This window comes from Mastigoproctus giganteus, chromosome 7 (genome assembly GCF_048544385.1).
Source record: "Mastigoproctus giganteus isolate SK-2022 chromosome 7, ASM4854438v1, whole genome shotgun sequence".
NCBI classification, from domain to species: domain Eukaryota; kingdom Metazoa; phylum Arthropoda; class Arachnida; order Uropygi; family Thelyphonidae; genus Mastigoproctus; species Mastigoproctus giganteus.
This window is the reverse complement of record NC_143581.1, coordinates 18,605,415-18,624,578: the sequence shown is the minus strand read 5'-3', so window position 1 is coordinate 18,624,578 and position 19,164 is coordinate 18,605,415.

The window sequence follows — 19,164 nt, the reverse complement described above, 5'->3', positions numbered from 1 at the left end:
ACTATGTCCCTTGGTGGAACTCAGATCTTGCAAATTTAAGATCCCAAGTTTAGAACTCAAGGAAGGAATATCAAAAACACAGACATCTATCTCAACAGAAATTTCAAGCATACAAGGATTCTTATTGAAATCTTCGGAGGAGATACAACAAGGAAATAGCTAATGTTAAAATAGATTGTTGGGAAGGATTTGTCAAACAGTTTGGGAATTCGGAACCCTGGGGTTTATTTAACAAAATCTCCAGTAACAAATTAATCTGTGGAGAAGTGTACGATACAGTAAGAATAAACGGAGCAGAATGTGAGGACTGGACCTCTGCGGTACGTGCTATAGTTTCAAGTCTGTTCCCAAAGATATTCCAGAGTTGGATACATTGGAGTAAGGTCAGATACGTCTTGAAAATAGTATGTATACGGGTTCAACTGATATTGAGTGTTTTAATCTGTTGGAGTTCGGTTCTGCCAAAGCTAGACTAAACAAGAAATGCCTCGGAATTGACCTTGCGGAGAATCTTGATATCGTTAAGTTTTTCAACTTATACCCACAAGTACTGCTAAATGTCTTGAAGAAATGCCTCCTGGAAGGGTACTTTCCAAATCAGTGGAAATTGGCATTGTTCAAGATTCTTCACAAGAAAGGGAAAAATACATCCGATCCCGGGGCTTACAGGCCAATTTCCTTACTTGCTAATCTCGGAAAGTTATTTGATTATCTTCTGGCTCCCAGAATACTAAATAAATTTTAGGAAAACCAATTATGCTCAAGCTGTCAGTTTGACTTCAAAAAACGGCGGTCCACTGACGATGTTATTCATACATTGACGAACTTTATCCAAAATTCTTCTTCAAAATATGATTTGGCAATTTTTGTGGGTTTGAGGGCGCTTTCGACTCCCTCTGGTGGAAGAATGCCGTCAGGTCTTTAAGGTTGGCTAAATGTGATAATTATGTGTACAGGGTACTGATATCATACTTTATTGAGAGATACATCATGGTCAAGGCAAAGCATCTGTCTTATAATGCCCAAGTTTCGAGAGGTCGACCCCAGGGTCGGCGTTGCGGCCTGTCCTCTGTAATGCCGTATTAGATCAGTGGCTCAAGAGAACACACGAGGATTCTCTAAAGGTGGACTACGCCCATGACCTCGTGATTGCTATAGAGGGAAGGTCAGTAAGGTATTAGAGGACAAAATTCAACCCATCTTAGATGATTTCGTGGCATGGGCTGAAATCAACAAGCTCAAGATGTCTCCGAGTAAAAGAAATTCCCCGACATTTCAAAACCACTTTAATTATGGAAGACCACCAAGAATTCAACTGAATGGTTCACAGATACGTTATGTTCCTCAAACCAAATATCTCGGCATAAACCTCGATGATAAATTAACACACACACACACACACACACGTGTTCATATATAATATGGTATTTTATATATTCGTAATGAGAATGCTAATGTACTTAAAATTGTATTTTTATCTTCTTTGTAAATTTGCTTATAATTTGTAAATAATTGTGTACAAATAAATGGAAATGGAAAATGTTGCAAACCAAAGGTATTGCGTCACTTAACATTTCTATTGCATCAGACAGTAATTGCAAGGTATTACATCAGCCGTTTCTATAAATATGTCGTTAGAAGGGTATACAACACGCTCATTTGTATCCTGCTTTGGGGAGGTGTAAGCATGGCTCCATATGTTCCATTGACACCAAGAAAATAAACTGCAGTTGTTGCTCTGTCCCAGGATGGGTTTGTACACGTGCTATCGCTGCTAAAATAGTCTGCAAACAGGCAATAGTATCCCCGATGGTGAAATTAAAGCGTCAAACCGGTCATCATCATATTTACACTCATTGAAGCGTTCCCAGATCAGAAAGCTCAACAACGCAATAAACTATTTACAATCGACCTATTTAGTCTTCCATGCAGCAGTGAAGTTTACCATCCCTAGCCAAGTGGAATCTGGTCGCTATTACCAATTCTCACCATAACTTTAAAACAACACCAAGTGCAAAATTTTTGTTTGCTTTGATCTCAACCACAATGAAAAACACAAATTTCTAAATCACCACTTCAATTTAAATATCAATTTATCGAATATTGTTGACGAAATAACAATTTCCTCTCCAAAATAAAATTACAATCAGGTAGTCCCTTGAATATTCAAATAAATTAACAGTCAAATTCGCTGTTATGGAAGAATTATTCATAAACAACCTTACTTTTTATCTGGTCTAAGTAACCCTTATAAATGGGTTACTTAGACCAGATAAAAAAGGTCTAAATAACCCATAGGCTTTTCAGCCTTTTTAGGACCTCTTGAGGAAAATGACCTTCTCCCGAGCAGTGACCACACAAAGCGTCAAACGAACAGTTCTTGGCAATGTGACCAAAGGCTAGGCACTGTTAAATATATATCACGCGCCCTTAATGAGGTCCTGTGCAGAAATACTCTGCCTTTGTCTATTAAGATGTTCCGCAACTCAACAGGAACTTCTATGATTCAGTTCTTAGTGTCCTTAGCAACTTTTGCCACTGATCTGATCAAAGTAGTCTACTTCGATTAGATCAGTGGCAAAATGAGGTTTTATAAAATTCCTTTCATACAAATCCGACAGAAAATCTTCTTGCTCCACATCACCTTCAACATCGAAAATAATGAGACGGCCTCTTCAGGGCTTCAGTTTTCATTCCATTGGCACTTGTAGTCTCACAAGTCGTTACTCCATGAACATCTTCTTTGGTGGCAACCTCCAGCACAACTCCCTGTACTTTATCGTTCTCATTCGATTGCTTTGCACTCTCGCCCCTGACCACTTGGCTACGTCAAACTTGCCCCTTCTCTCTATGTACAATATTAGGAAGGCACAGCTAAGCAATGACACCTCAGCTGTGCCTACAACACTTGCTTTTTCGTATGGAATGCAATCGCGTTTGATTCAAGGTCATCGCACATGCGAAAGATTACGGACGTTGCTTCACAGTTAACTTTATTAGAGTCATAGTCATGGAGTCTCTGGCACACTACTTTCATGTCTCTAAAATTTTCCATTGAATCTTCCTCTTCATCAGAATCCTGCCTGAGTTGTTATGCAGCCGTTCTTCAACGGCTCATGTCCCATAGAGTCCTTCGAAATAGAACTGTCCAACAAGTCCTCCAGGTCACCCGACAAATGTTCAGTAACAACCTGTGCAGAACCTGGCACAGAAATACTTCCAGTACTGCCACCAGAGGCAATATAAGCACGAAAATCAACAACATCCATTTCATCACCATCGATCACCTTAAGGCTGAACTTCACCTTAGGTTTCGCCTCAGTCGCCCATGTTTCCACGTACCATCCGGGAGAGCCTTCGCTCACACCTCGAGCATCGATGAGTCGTGATCGTCCAACACCTGGCCGGCGGTTTTTGGGTTTCCCCTACTCGGACTACTTTCGGTACTAAACACGGCTGACTGTCAGCATCCCACCAGACGGGCATTTCGGATATGCTCTTAGCCAGTCGTCCAGCCATTACAATTTGATCTTTGCCAAACTCGCTTAAATATTGCATTTCCCATCTCAAGAACAAGAGTTCCCTCATGCTTGTATCTAATTTTAAAAATTGAAAGACACATTCGTCTTTCTTTACAAGACTGCACATTTGAAATCTCTGCGATCCCATGATGCAATTGTTTAAAAAGTATTGTTGCGTAAAGGAAATATCCGCTGTTGGATTCACATCCCTTTACAATTTTAACTACATTATTCAAGCACTTGCATTGTCACCGGCCCTTTGTTGTCCGTTATAAATACCCACGTGTGATTAGTAGTATTCAATCAGAAAGGATCTCCTCTGATGAGCGGGTTATTTCTGATTCGATGAATTCCTTCTGACTTTCGACGTTGTCTGGTCCTAAGGAATTCAACATTAACATATTGTCGTTCTGAGACCGACTCCGTTGGGTTTCTGATAATGAATCTTTGGAAAGGCAAAGATCGTAATATTAGAAGCAATAGTGAAATCAGATGGTGGAGCGAAAAATTTTGGGGAGTTAATGGTGAAATCGATAATTAGTGAGGTCAGCTGGATCCAGCGTGCAGTGCGGATAAAATATAGGCGAGGTTGTAGAATTTGAGTTAATTTTCAAAGATTTTATACTCATATTTTAACAGTCTCAAGAGTGCTTATTTTATTTTACCGCTCCTATTCTAGCGACTTGGACTGCAATCCGGGTTAGCTTAGATTACATTCGGCTCACTTTCGATTAATAGATTGGAATTTTGGAAAAAGCAAAAATCCCATTATCGGAAGCAATCATGAGGTTGAAAGGTCGGAGACGGTTGCACAGCAAAAGGACGGGTAGGTCAAGAGGAAGGGGTAATATTGGTGTGGTCAGATGGATCGGGAGAGTGGTGGGTACAAATTTAGGGAAAATTCTTGAATTGGAGAATGTTCCCTAAATTTTTGAATTTTTGAAATGTCTTTGGTTTGATTCCGTTGGATTTCTGATAATGGGCTTTTCGCGAAGAGCAAAAATTCCGTTATCAGAAACCCAACGATAATCAGTGTGGTTTTCTGAATCGGGTGAGTGGTGGGTAGACATTGAGGAAGATTCTCGAATTAGAGTTAATTTTCTCTTTTAGCACTCTGAGGCCAACGGCTTAGAGTGCTAATTTCTGGACAGTTGGGTGCGGTGATGGAGGATAGCGGAATTGGTGTGGTCTTCAGATCGGGCGAGCGGTGGGGAGACAATTTAGGGAAGAATTTGAGTTTATTTTCTTAGATTACTTTTACCACTGTAAAGTGACTTAGATTGCTAAATTTGCGATGATTCAGTGTGATAATCGGGTATATCTAAGGGTGGTATAAACGATACCACTGATTTATTAGGAGGTGTTTAGAAGCTGAATTTATTACGTATTTATTAAAGTAATAATAAAATTGAATAGATATCGCACACGTTTTCTTTATATAATTTCTTTTAGATTGATATTTTCAGATAGTTATAACAAATGAAACATGCGCCATCTTATTAGGGCGTGAATTTCTGATTACGGCGTGAATAGTTTAATGTACAGTGGCGGACAAAAAACTGCATCATCTTAAAAAAAAGTAACACTTCCAGTGACATGTATAAGATATTGTGTAATTACAGTCATTTTGTTTTCGAAAGCAAAGGTATTGCTTCAGATAACACTTCAATAAACACGGCGATGGAATGGTATACACGCTCATTAGTGTCCTGGTTTGCGGACGTGTTAAGTGTGGCTCCATATGTTAAGTTGACATCAAGAAAATAAAGTGTCGCGGTTGCTGGTCCCTGTGCCTGAAACGAGTGCCTGAAATCCGTTATTAGGGATCACCACACTGGCGTCCAAAAATGCATTTTTCAACAGGACTCAGCACCTTGCCACACAGCACAATTGGTAAGTTTTATGCTATTTAGATTTAATGATGAGTTTGTCTTCTTGTCTCACAAGGCTTAAAATATACTTACACCAATGTTTTCCCTCGGTTTTTTTCCCTTAAGGTGCAGTCATACCTCACACATGTTAGCATTACAGTTTTGGACTGGCCTGGCAACAATCTCGATTTTGAACCCTATTGAAAATTGCTCAGAAGGAGACAACAAGTAAGATTGAGTTGCATGAGAGCTTTGTAAGGGTGTGGTACCACGAAATTGGGCAACCGCATGTCCAGAAGTTGATTAGCTCCATGCCAGATCGTCGCAAGGCTGTAATTGCAGTTCGAGGAGTAACAACAAAATATTGAGGACTTATTTTGATGAATTGCAGTACATAATACTATTACGTTAACTTATCATTTGCATGATTTCCCAAAGGGTAAAATGTACTCATTTTACCCTTTGGGATGATATTTAATGCACTTGTTTCACTAAAATAGCAGATAAATTTCTCCAAATTCCTGAATCCCAATTGATTACTTAATTGCTTTTTACAAATTTCAAATCTCTTTCAACAAAAGTAAAATACAGAATTTTGCGATAAAAAATAAAGTAACGTTATGCTGACGGCTCATTGCTATTGATGCCTGTAAACTCCAAACAACCCAAAATATCAAAATATTTTGATATTTTGGATTCCAAGCGTTCCGTGACCAAGCGATTTCTGTGCGTTCCTCAAAGCGTTATCTCCAAAGAGCCTTCATGTGATAGATTATATTTTGTTTCAACAACCATTTTCTTTATTAATTAGTGTAGCTGTTTCGCACTACAAGAAGTAGGCCCAGAAAGTAAATTTACCTTTCGGTTTCTATTTCTAATAGTACTAACTAACTTAACCACTCGGTCACCTTGTGGTACTGCTCCTGCCTGCCCGTGGCGGGACCGGAAACCAGGGTGGTAAAACCAAACCCCATGGCCAAAAGGAGCGAAACATTGACTGACATTTTCTACCGATTAGGACTGCAAATCCAAATCCATTGGATTTGCATGTACCCGATAATGACTCATCCAACACAAAGAGACTGAGGACGGATGCTCGCCGAATGGAAAATCCAAGTTTTCTCATTCTGCATTCCCTAACTAACCAGTGGTTAGATAATCTATCACCATACTAATGACATTTCCAGTCAACGTGAAACCGAAACCATTCTGGAGATTCGTCCAGAGGATCAAATAGACACAAGACCTGTTTTCTCAAAAAGAAATAAAATTAAAATTGACTCTGTCGAAGAGACTTCCAAAAAGCAGTCAGATTCAGTTCCTTCATCTAAATTGAAACAATGAACAACGTTGTCGAGTAGAATTGTAGAGTCTTTAGGAGCAATGTTGATGACAAATACGACATAATTAAGCAGCATAATCCAGTAGGATCTGCCTACAGCAGATATATCTAAACGCCTCAGGTATCATCTCCCTTGATAAAAAATATACTCTTTTTCGACAACATAGGCCTGTTGCAAATATAGCTCGTGGTGGAGTAGCCATTCTCATAGATTCGCATTTCTTTACAAACCTCTACAGAGGCCGTTGCTACCCGAATAGCAATTGGCATCACTCTCGCCTCACCAAATCATCCTTGTACTATTCACAAACTTGAAGAGCTTATTCTGCAGTTTATTGGGCGACTTCAATGGACACCATCCATTGTGGGGTTCTCCCAATGCCGAATGACGAGGACAACTCATTGAAATACTCATTCACAGACAAAACTTAACCATCCTAAATCCTGGTTCACCAAATTACATCCATCACCCAACAGGAACAGTGTCTGCAATAGATCTGTCTACCTGCTCTCTGATCCTCTTTCCTAGTATTGAGTGGACAGCTCTTGATGATCCACCAAACAGTGACCACTACCCATTAATCTGTAAAATTCAAAGATCACACTCTTCAACTAAATAAAACCACATAAAATGGAAATTTTCCAAGGAAAATTGGGCCAAGTATACCTCTCATGTTTCATTTGATAAACATCATAGAATCTTTCCCAATTGACACAGCCACTGATCATATCACCAAATAAATTGTAGCAGCTGCATTTTTCACCATCCCACAATCAGTCAGACATTTGTAGACCCATTAACTATTGGTGGAATCAGAAATGTAAGAATGCCAAAAAAAAACAAAAAAAAAACCGAGCGTGGAATATAAAAAATAATAAAAAACCGAGCGTGGAATATTAAAAACTATACACCGCCGATTAACATGGTATCTGGATTTAAAACATCTAATCTCTGATAACCAGTTTGTTTCAGAAAAAATCGGACATCCCTGGATCAAAGCTGAAACAAATATCAGGAATGCATTTATCCGAAATGAACATCTTTTTATGGTCCTCCTGAAAGGCCTTTGACACCTGGCGATTTGGTATCTTTTTTTTTTTTTTTTTATGTGAACCCCAAACACGAGAGGTATTAGAACCTATAGTACTTAGTACCGTGCTTGGGTTGGAGGTTGAGAAGACGAAAGAAGATATTTGTTGACATTGGACTTGAACTTCTGTAGATTGTAATTTTCAGGAAATACGTATGAAGGAAGGTTGTTCCAGAAAACGGCAGTTGAATGGATAAATGAGGAAGATGAAAAGTTGGTTCTGTGGGTTTGAAGTTGGACAGTAAATGGATGTTGGCTGGTGGCGGCACGTGTTTGGACTGTTTTGAAAGAGAGAGCAGGAATTATAGAAGCCAATTCAGAAGAACAGTGCCCATGGAAGTATCTGTAGAAGAGGCATGCAGCAGAAACAGTACGTCTATGAGAAAGCGAGTGAAGAGACTCTGTTAGAGATGAATCATTAATTAACCTAACTGCCCTCTTCTGAATGGAATCAAGAAGCCTGAGAGAGGTTTTGGGGGCACCACCCCAAATGTGGGAACAATATTCCATGGCAGGGCGGATTTGCGATTTATACAGAGTGAGCAGCTGTTTGGAAGAAAAGTAACGCTGAGAGCGAAAGAGAAAACCAAGTTTTTTAGATGCAGAGGAAGCAATATTTGTAATGTGCTTGTGCCAAGAGAGATTAGAAGTCAGGGTAATCCCCAAAAGAGATATATCCTTTTGCCTAGAAATTGGAGTGTCACTAAAGATAAGCATAGGAGCAGAAGAATCCTTTTTGCGAGATATAAGACAAGACTGAGTTTTAGAAGGGTTGAAATCAACTAAGTTGTCTTTGCCCCACTGGAGAATTACCTGAAGATCGGCATTTAAGGAATTGGTAGCAGATTTTCGAGAAGTTGAAGCTGATTGAGCAGGGCAAGGTTTCTCAAAATGGAAAGTTGAATGCAATGTGCTATCATCGGCAAAACTATGGATAGGATTTCCAGTCAATGGAAGAAGGTCATTGATATACAAGAGGAAAAGAGTGGGGGAAAGAACTGAACCTTGGGGGACACCGGCATTAGTGGAGAAGTTAGAAGACAGAGAGCCATCTACCATCACCCTCAGTGAGCGATCAGAGAGAAAACTGGATAACCAATTACTAAAAACAGTTGGCAAACCATAAGATGGAAGCTTGTTTAGAAGACCTTTATGCCAAACACGATCAAAAGCCTTTGAGATGTCAAGAGCAACTACTTGTGTTTCACCGAACCTTTCCATTGAATTAGTCCATAAATGGGTAACATAAGCCAGAATATCACCAGTGGATCGACACTGACGGAATCCATACTGGCGATCGTTGATCAGACGGAAAGTTTCTAGGTAGTTTAAGAGTTGGCGGTTAATTGATTTCTCCATTACTTTAGAAAGAGTAGAAGTAATTGCAATGGGACGATAATTGGATGGGAGGGATTTGTCACCCTTTTTAGGAACTGGCTGGATATGAGCAAATTTCCAAGCAGAAGGAAAAACACCTTTGGAATAAGAAAGTGAAAAAAGGCGGCAAAGAATAGGAGTAAGTTCAGGAGCACAGATTTTGAGAACAAGTGGAGAAATACCATCAGGACCTGGAGCTTTCTTAGCATCAAGATTCATCAAAATCCTTCTGATATCCTTTTGACGGAAGACCACAGGAGGCATTGAATGGACCGTGTTGGGAATGGTGGGAGGTGTTTTACCAAGTTCATTAATACATGAGCTGGAAGAAAAATGGGATGCTAGCAGGTCAGCTTTATCCTTGGCTGAAGTGACAACAGAACCATCTGGTTTGGACAGAGGTGGAAGCAGAGATGGGCAAAAGTTGCGGCCAATAGCTTTGGCAAGAGACCAGAATGCTCGGCTACCATTAGGGCAAGAAGCAAGTTTTCTACTCTTAGCCTGTTCAAACTCTAGTTTGGACTGATTAATAACTGCTTTACAATTGTTGCGAGCTTTGGTGTAGGCAGAAAATGAAACTGAAGAATTAGAAACAAGCCAATTACGATATGCAACATTCTTCTCTTGAACAGCCTTAGCACATTTATTGGAAAACCAAGGTTTAGATAAAGGACGAGATTTTAAAGTGGAGTGTGGATAAAGGATTCCATTCCTGCAAGAATAATTTCACTGACACGATCTGAGCAAACGTTGACATCAGGAGTTTTGAAACAGTAATCTGACCAAGGAAAAGAAGAAAAGAAGTCTCGCAGGTCATCCCATTTTGCATTCTTGTAATGCCAAACAACACGAGGTTGGGAATAGCCATGAGATAAAGGTTCCATTGGAGAAGAGACAATCACCAAGTTGTGATCTGAAGTGCCTAAAGGACCTCTCACTTCAACCTTGTACTTAGAAGGGTTGTTTGTGAGAAAAAGATCAAGCGTATTGGCTGTATGATTCGGATTGTCCGGTATTCTTGTAGGTAAATGAACAATCTGTGCTAGGTCATTAGTAATTGCAAAAGCCTCAGCATCTCGACCTGCTGGGTCGGTGTGACTAGAAAACGGAAGCCAGCTGGAGTTGTGAACATTAAAATCACCAAGGAAAATTACCTCACTGTTAGGAAAGTTGGACTGGAGAAAGTCAAGTTGCAACGAGAGGAAGTCAAAGAGCTCCAAGTGATTAGTGGAGTTGGGAGAACGGTAGAGACAACAGATGAATTTGACACAATGAGGTAGAGAGATTTTAAGCCAGAGAAGATCAAAGAGAGGAGATTCCAAATTGCCAAGTCTCTGACAGGGAATATCAGAACGGACATATGCACAAGTACCACCTTTGAGGCGAAAGGAATCATACAGCGAATAATTTGGGCATCTGAGATGAACAGTAGTTGAATCAACCGATAACTGAGATTCTGTCAGAAAAAGTACATGGGGTTTGGCAGATTGCAAGTGGAAATGGACATCGTTGAGATTAGAATTGAGACCACGTATATTTGTGAAATGAATTAGGAAATCCTTGGGAGGTTTAGATCTTTTCGCAGATAAGCTTGTTCTATTAGTTTGACAATTCATGGTGTATTCAATAGTAAGAAAAAGTGGGTGGGACATGCTGTATGGAGTAATGAAATTTTTGGATATGGCGTACATGTGGGAAGAATATACCCAGATCTTTGACATAACGTGGCCTCGACAATGCTCCCCGCATACACACTACTCGGACTCCCTCCAGTCACTATCTGGCAGAGTAGAGGTAGCAAGATTATACCCTAGCTGATCCGGAAGCCTCCTAGAGAGTTACCAATAGGTTCGGTCCGGTGTACTAACTAGCGGCCGGCCTGCGAAAACCGTTTTAGAGCTGTACCCTCGAAATGTAAGGAATATTGGATCTCGCCACAACGTTCATCATAACCTCAAGAGTCATCAATCATACTGCATGATGGAAGAGATAGGGAAGGGTTGACCGGAACTTAGCTCTAGAGACTAAACATGGGTTCCACCACTTCAAGCCTCCAATAAGCAAAGTGGTGGTATTTCACCGGTTGATGAGAGTCATCTACCACCTAGTACTGCCTGGTAACATAGAGGGGCGGCATTCCTCCATGTGGTGTGGGCGCCACACCTCGACCCCTGCTTACGTTGGTTCACACCTGGGTGGTCACCCACCATGTGCTTGTGCATGGAGGTTATACCCAGGATTAATAACAGTCCCACCATCGTGAAGTTGCAAGCAGAGGATTTGGTTGTCACAGACCGTCCGGACTTCGCCGAAATTGGGTCCACTTGACTTGAGTGTCACCCGAATATCAGTTCCATCAGCGTTTTAGACTCCCAGGTAGCAAGTACAGCTTGTCTGGCATATCTGAGAGAATGTCTGTGACAACCTCAAGGACCCATGAGATCTTCATTCCCTTTCAAGATCTCCATGAGATCTTGAAAGATCTTCATTCCCTTGACCCGAGAGGCCACTTACCATGCTACATACAAAACTTGCTTCAGTATAGATCTTTTCAAGTTCGCTATCGGCAAGTCTTTTTGCCCAAATCTATATACAAGATGAAGGAGTCCCACAGGGCTCAGTTCTCAGTGCTACTTTATTTGCATTGAGAATAAATCATATTACCAAACGTATGCTGATGAACTGACTTTTTCCTGCAGTTAAATGAATATAAACTTCAATGAAAGACAACTACAAATTTTGCTAAACAATATTGAACTATGGATGATACAGAATGGTTACCGACTATCTTATCAAAATATCTAGTGCCATTCACTTATGTAACAAACGAGGGATGCATTCTTTTCCAGAGCTACACCTGACAAATCATCCAATCTCAGTTATGAGTACCATTCGCCTCCTCGGTCTAATTATTGACAGGAAACTTAATTTTTTAGAACATATCAAATATCTCCTGACAACCTGCCAGAGAAAAATGAACATTCTGAATTCTTTCTTCTACAACATGGGGTGCAGACCATTATACCTTACTTCATTAGATCTCGTCTTGATTATGGGGCCCTGGTGAATAAGTCTGCTAGGGAGAGTGTGCTAGTACGGCTTGCTCCTATTCGACATTCTGCCCTCAGGATTGCTACAGGTGCTTATAGAACATCGCCTGTACAAAGTCTCTACATTGATGTCCATGAAGTTCCAGTCTGCCCCAGAAGAAAGGTGTTACTTCTGAGTTATGCTGGACTACATTGAAGTCCATGAAGTTCCACTCTGCCTGAGAAGAAAGGTGTTACTTCTGAATTATGCTGCTAAAATTCAAAGCATGCCTACCCATCCTATTTGGCCAATACTTAGTGATCCACAGTTTAAAATGTTCAACCCAGAGCAGTTCAACCTACTGGTATCAGATTGCAGGATTCATCAAAAGGTTTGAACGTACACCTTGAAAAAGTCCTCCAAGATCCACACACTTCAGTTCCCTCATGGTCCTGGTCCCTTATCCATCCTGTCATCATGGTCCTGTTCCCTCTTCCATCCTGTGACAATTACCTCCTAAACTGAGGAAAAGATTCCCTTGCAAATATCAACATGCGACAACTCCACAGTGCTCACATACAAAATTATCCTCATTTCATGAAAATATACACGGATGGATCAATGTCTGGTAGTGGAGTAGGTTTTTCCTTCTAACTCCATCTCTGTATCTCTGCTTACTGAATGTAGCAGTTATACAGCTGAGTTATTCGCCATCGAGCTTGCCCTAGAAAATACTGTCCATCTGTCCATCTAAAAAAGTGTAATATATAATAAATAATAAATAAGACTCGCAGAGTTCACTACTAGCCTTACAAAACACCTCCTCACCAACCAATCCTTTAATAAAACCCATAAGAAGTAAGATGATTCATATTCAGGAACGCCAGCAATTAGTCATCTTCTGCTGGATCGCAGGCCACACTGGAGTCCCAGGAAATGAATGCGCAGAGTATGTTGCAAAAGATGCATCTAACCCTTCTTCAGGTTTGTGCGTTCCATACATTGATTACAGATCTATGACACGAAGGATATATAAGGAACAATGGACACTTCCTTCCAAATCTAAAAGAATTTTTAAAACTCTCTCATATCATAGACAACGATGCCAACCCCTCAGAGTTATTCTGCGTTCTTAAAGGAATAAAATTATATGATCGTCTCAGTCACCATTGATAACTTTCATATCACTGAGAGGCGTAATATGGCCTAACCAGCCCTTGCGCCAAAAATAACAACAACAGCGAATCTATTTTGACGTGTAAGACTTTCTATTGTTGGACACATAATTAAACGCTCCCAAACTTCCTGCACCCTTGCAATCCTGTATTGTTGCCGGTCCTTTTGTTGACCAATATAAATAGAGATTTATGATCGGTAATATTCAATCAAAAATCAACTGCTGTCATCAGCAGTTGAGTTTTGATTCTTCTTCTGATGATGAAATCCTTCTGACCCTGAAGATTTCTAAGGATGGTAAGGATCTCAATGTTAGAAGAATATGTGGTAGGAGGTCGGGGTTTAAGGTTGGCTGGAACTGGGTTAGCTTAAGGTAGGTTAGCTTATGTTAAGTTTGATTGGACTTGTGATAAGTGGAATCCTTCGGACCTGAAAATATTTTTAGGAAGAGCACATCTCAATGTCATAAGAAATTATTTATTAGAGATAAGATTATAATTGGGAGTTAGCGATGGTTGGAATTAGATTAGCTTAGGTCAGGATAGGTTTAAGGTCGCTTTGTCTTGTGATAAGTGGAATCCTTTTGACCTGGAAATAATTTTAGGAAGGGAAGATTCTGATGTCAGAAGCAATCATTTGGTTGGATGGTTGGGGTAGGTGGATGGAAAAAGGGTAGGTTGGTGACGGAGGAGGTGGTAATTGGTGTGGTCAGTAGATCGGGCGAGCGGTGGGGAGAATTTCTCATGTTCATGCACCACTCTCTATGAAGGAGTAGAATGTTGAGGAACATAAGAAAAAATCTATGATTCGTGAGAGGGATTGAGTGATCCTGAAGAAAAAAAAATTTGTTCCACAGAGTCGAAGTGCAGAGGACATTGGATTATATCCTTCTGCACTTCGACTCTAAAACAGTCTAAAATCTTGATTTTGTGGAATTGAATGGTGCGTGTGAAGATAAAGTTGCCAAACTAATCGAATTGATGCTTCAAGAATCGGAACTCGTGAATGTAAAGTCCAGGTTCCACAAATTTTCAACTATTAAGCATACGATGGTACAAATTTCTCTTTTCAAATACTCTTTTCCAGCTGGTCACATACAGGGCCTGCTTGTCCTGGTGACTCTGACGTCAATTAAAGACTGAAAATGTTCACTGTGGATACAGCTAGAAAAATATACGCCTCATTAAATCTAAGATTAATCTCTTCTAGAAACATCGACTTACAGAAGCGTACAAACCATTCAATTCCACAAAATCAAGGTTGGTTTTTTGCCCTCCTAACCAGTCGTAAACTTGACAGTGCATAACTAAATAACAGACAGGTCAAGGTTACTCACTTGGCTTCTTGATCTGTTCTAACGCCGTGGAAGAGAAGGCCTGGTGTAATCTGGACGCCACATATTTTCACTCTACTATAAATGGCAACAAAAACAATCAAAGTGATCAACACCAGGTACCCCTCTCTAAAATCTGCGAATTTTCTATGCAGTAATGATATTCTAAGAGATGCAATCAAGCAAGCCGGATTCCTCACCCATTAAGATTACATTTAGGTCGTTTCGGCTCCAGGGCCTCTAAATCATCCGTTTTGCGAGATGAGAAGAGCAGATCTCAATGGTCCTGGTCGACCACGCTTAGCAACAGTATCAAAAGTCTTCCTGAAATCCGAATATATGAGGTCAAAATTATTTTTATCATCCAGTTCTTTGTCACTGCATCGCAGTATCCAATCAAATTGGTTAGACAAGATCTCGGCTTAACAAACCCAAGCTGTCACTGGGGAATAACTGCCCTCCTTTCTAGATGGTCCTCCATTACCTCTTTAACTAGTGACTCCTTATTTATCCTGGAACAGAAAAACTAACAGGACCATCATTTGTACATCTACAGTACGTAGGGATCTTCTATGAGTCCAAGTATGCACTCATCATTAAGGCTGAAAGTTTGCTTCCCTCCTTTGCTGCCCTCGGTAACATGATTGAATAGATTTCATCCAACTCTGGAATGAACTTCTGGCTTCCACTTCCCTACAGACTTCCTCATGTGACAATGTAGATGCAAAATACTCATTCAGTTTGTCAGCAACCTTAGGAGGATTATCAACAGTTGAACCATCGATATCAAGTGGCCCAATTTGATTCATCCCCTTTGTTTCTTCGGTTTACATAAGTAAAGAAGTCTTTTCTCCTTTTTTTTTTTTTTTTTTTTCCGTCCTTTGCCAAAGATTTCTCGTAATCTGCCTTCGCTTGCCTAACCTCCTTTGTGACCTGATTACAGACTAGCTTATATCTGCCATAGGCCTCTGTGTCACCTGGTATTGCACTGCCCAAGTTCAAATTCTGCATTCCTTATATTTGTGTGACATCAATGGAAAATCAGCAAATGTTCCTGTCAACAGCGTTATACAATCAATTCATGTTTATTGAATATATCAATATGAACCATCATTTTTTAGTTTTCTGAGTGCTTTGTTACCACAAAGATTCCACATAAATCGAATTAACAGAATAAAATTAGAAATATTTTGATCCATTTGTGAGTCATCTAAGATCGTAACTCTTTACGTTGTACGTGACTTTAAATGGGTTTTATTCTTTTGGAGCAAACTGGGAAAGATGAAGTGAAGCTCCATGCATTAAATCTTTTTATTGATGGGGTAATAAATGAGACCAGTTAGAGAATTCGGCTTTATTTCAGCAATAATCTAGCGTTAGAGCACAGGGTTTGTGCATAGTATGAATAAGCTACCTACCAGAGCCCTTACCTTACCCGATTTGAGATGATGTTAAGTTTTAGGAGTATTAGCGACCAAGGCCATATTGCTCCGTGTATGCTGTCTGTAAAATGCCTGTGTTCTGTGGTCGATTTCTGTTTGCTGGACGAAAACCCAGAGTTTACGGAAGAAGAAACCATGGTACCTTCGCCAGAGACCGACAAACTCGGACACGTTGTGAAAAAGGCCCATAAAAATTCCTCGGTCATCGACAGGACTGCAACTCAGGTCTTTTTTATATGGAGAGGACGGCGATCCTACCAACTGTGCTACCTACGTGGGCCTCAGCAAAGTAAACGACAAGTTAGAGTCACTGGGAGATAAACCAATTCTCTGGATTTGAAAACTGGGAAATTTTTCGGATTTTTTAATTTCAATTTTACTGCTAAATAAAACCTATTTTAAAAAGAATCAGATCAAAAGCTTGTCTAATCTTTGAGTTACTCAAGTTCAAAGCGCTTTACAGACAGAAGGACATCAGCAAATTATATACACCCCAACGTAGCAATGTATACAGAAGCGATCCACGACTTCAATCCTCCTTGATACTCTTTTTAGGATACAAGTACTAAACAACAAATTCCAGTTGGATATTGTTTTCTTTTATATCAAATCAGCACAAACTCTTATCTTTATCTTGAAAAACTACTTCAAACTATTTGACTCTATATCCGGCCTTGTTTGGTGATGGTCCTTAAACCCCACTACAACAACAAATTCATCAAAAAAATGGGAATGAAAAGATAAACACCATTTCGATTTTCCCAAAAGATGAGTTTTATAAAACGTGCATAAATTACAAAAACTGGATGAAAGTCCAATATGTTAAAAGAGATTAATAAATAATACTGGATATATATTTTTTTCGATATTTTTTTGTTATTTTTTGTTTGAATAACATAAATTGTGAATAATAATGCACCTTTATACATTCATGATGTTTTTTTATTACACCAAAACGTTTTGAAATTATTAATTTATAGTGTTTTGAATTTTCTTAGAATAACATCAACTCGAACAATTTATAATTTATATAATTCACATTTTAGGTACCAGATGGCGCAACGTTCACTGCCTTGTGTTATTGTAAATTAAACAACCAAAACAATTTTTCAGCCATTAGAGACTCTTCTTTTATAAAATATACACTATCGTACCGAAGTCATGGAACAAAGTCCCCAAGATGGTTTGTTTGTTTTACAAACACTGCGGTTAATCGGTTAATATATAGTCAAATTGAGATAATCGAAAATAGTTGGTGTCAGAAGTCACAGTCCAAGATAGTCCAGGAACAGCAGTCAAGGAAAGCTCCAATAAGTCTTAAAACTTCACTGGTTTGAAAGCCTATGAAAAAATTCTCTTCTGGGATCAATTTTCTTTTGATGTTCAATGGTTTGCAAGCAATTAGAATCGACATTGAGATTTGTGGATATGAAGGAAAAGGTCCCACATGGTGATACTAGTTTCTAACCATTTTCACCATGGGCAGTCAGGAAATTTCTTTCTTCCATGAAACTGACAGTGAAAAACTGTGGGGAAGAAAATATTTACTATTCTAAAAGTCAGATCTAAATTGGAGACAAATTCCATGTCTGTCTACTAGGATTTTCCTCACAACGAGACATAACAAGAACACATTAGATTGAAAAACCGGGAATTGAAACCATAGATCAGATCCAAAGATTGTTTTTGACACGATGGGACCCATCTCACTTGAATCAAAGAATCCCTCCCAACCATTTTTTTTATTACTCTATATATACTCATAGTGGGTCTTATCCCAAAAAGAAACTTGATATTTAGAGGTCCATCCGTGTTCTAAAGAAACCTAAAATCATCTTACGTCGCTCCTTATAAAAGCCATAGCTGGAAAGTTCCATCTTGGGTTAGTGGTCAATTGGAAGACAGTTTTTCTTATAAATATAAAAAATCTAAGTAGAGTCACCCTAACTGCTCATAATTACAATATGTATTATTGTTCAAGAGCTCCAAGAGATATAAAGACCTGTACCACTCTATTAGGATCAATGGCTTTTAAGCATCTTTGCCGTGTACAAAAGGAAACATCTTGAAAACTTACAAAGCCGTGACCAACCAACCCTATGGAAAGATTTTTATAGATGGGAGCGTCAAAGAACTTGGTCAATGAGTTCATTAGTGTTTGTGACCACCTTTATGAGTTAGACAAGCATTTTACACAGACGGGGAAAAAATCCTAGAAGGAAGAGATCACACATTAAAATCTAAATAATGCGTATTACCTTCGAACGTGTGAGTTCTTAACTATTTAGATATAATTTATTTTGGTATCTACTGTACTTATTATTGAATAATCTTTCTCACAATTAGTTTGACTGTATTTTTGGAATCTTTGGAGTGCATATATGTTAAGAGATCAAGAAGAAACCTTTGAATTACATCTACAAATGCTCATCAAGTGGGAAAACAGATGCAGCTGGCTGAACATACAGTTTTCCAACGTCATCGACCAAGAAGCCCCGCGATAGTTGGCATTCGCGTTTCTTCATGCACGGATCACTGCAGCGTTCGTCGGTTCTACCTCTACTGCTGTTGCCAAGCCTACTCGACGCTGTTCGATAGCATGGTTTGGCTTCCTCTTGTGGAAGTAGGCTATCAACATTCCAGGCAAGACTACCCGATAAAGGTCACTGTAGTTTCATTTAGCGCTGACGGTGGTGAAAGAGGAGAGTACTACCAGGAACTGGAATGATAAAAGGCGTTAGAGATAAGCTTCTCTGTTGTCTCAAAGTACCGAAAAGACTATTGGCGTTGTCTGGTGGATAATTATTCTTTGGTTTTTCCAACCACGTGTGTAAGAAATGCATTTGTTAATGTTAAAAATCATATGGATCAGAGAGAGAGTTTAGAATGGTTAAAATCTTCGTGATTCGATGCACAAAAGACAGTCGAAAAGAAATTTTCAAAAAATTAACGGACACCTCCTTAAAGTCTCTAAACGCAAC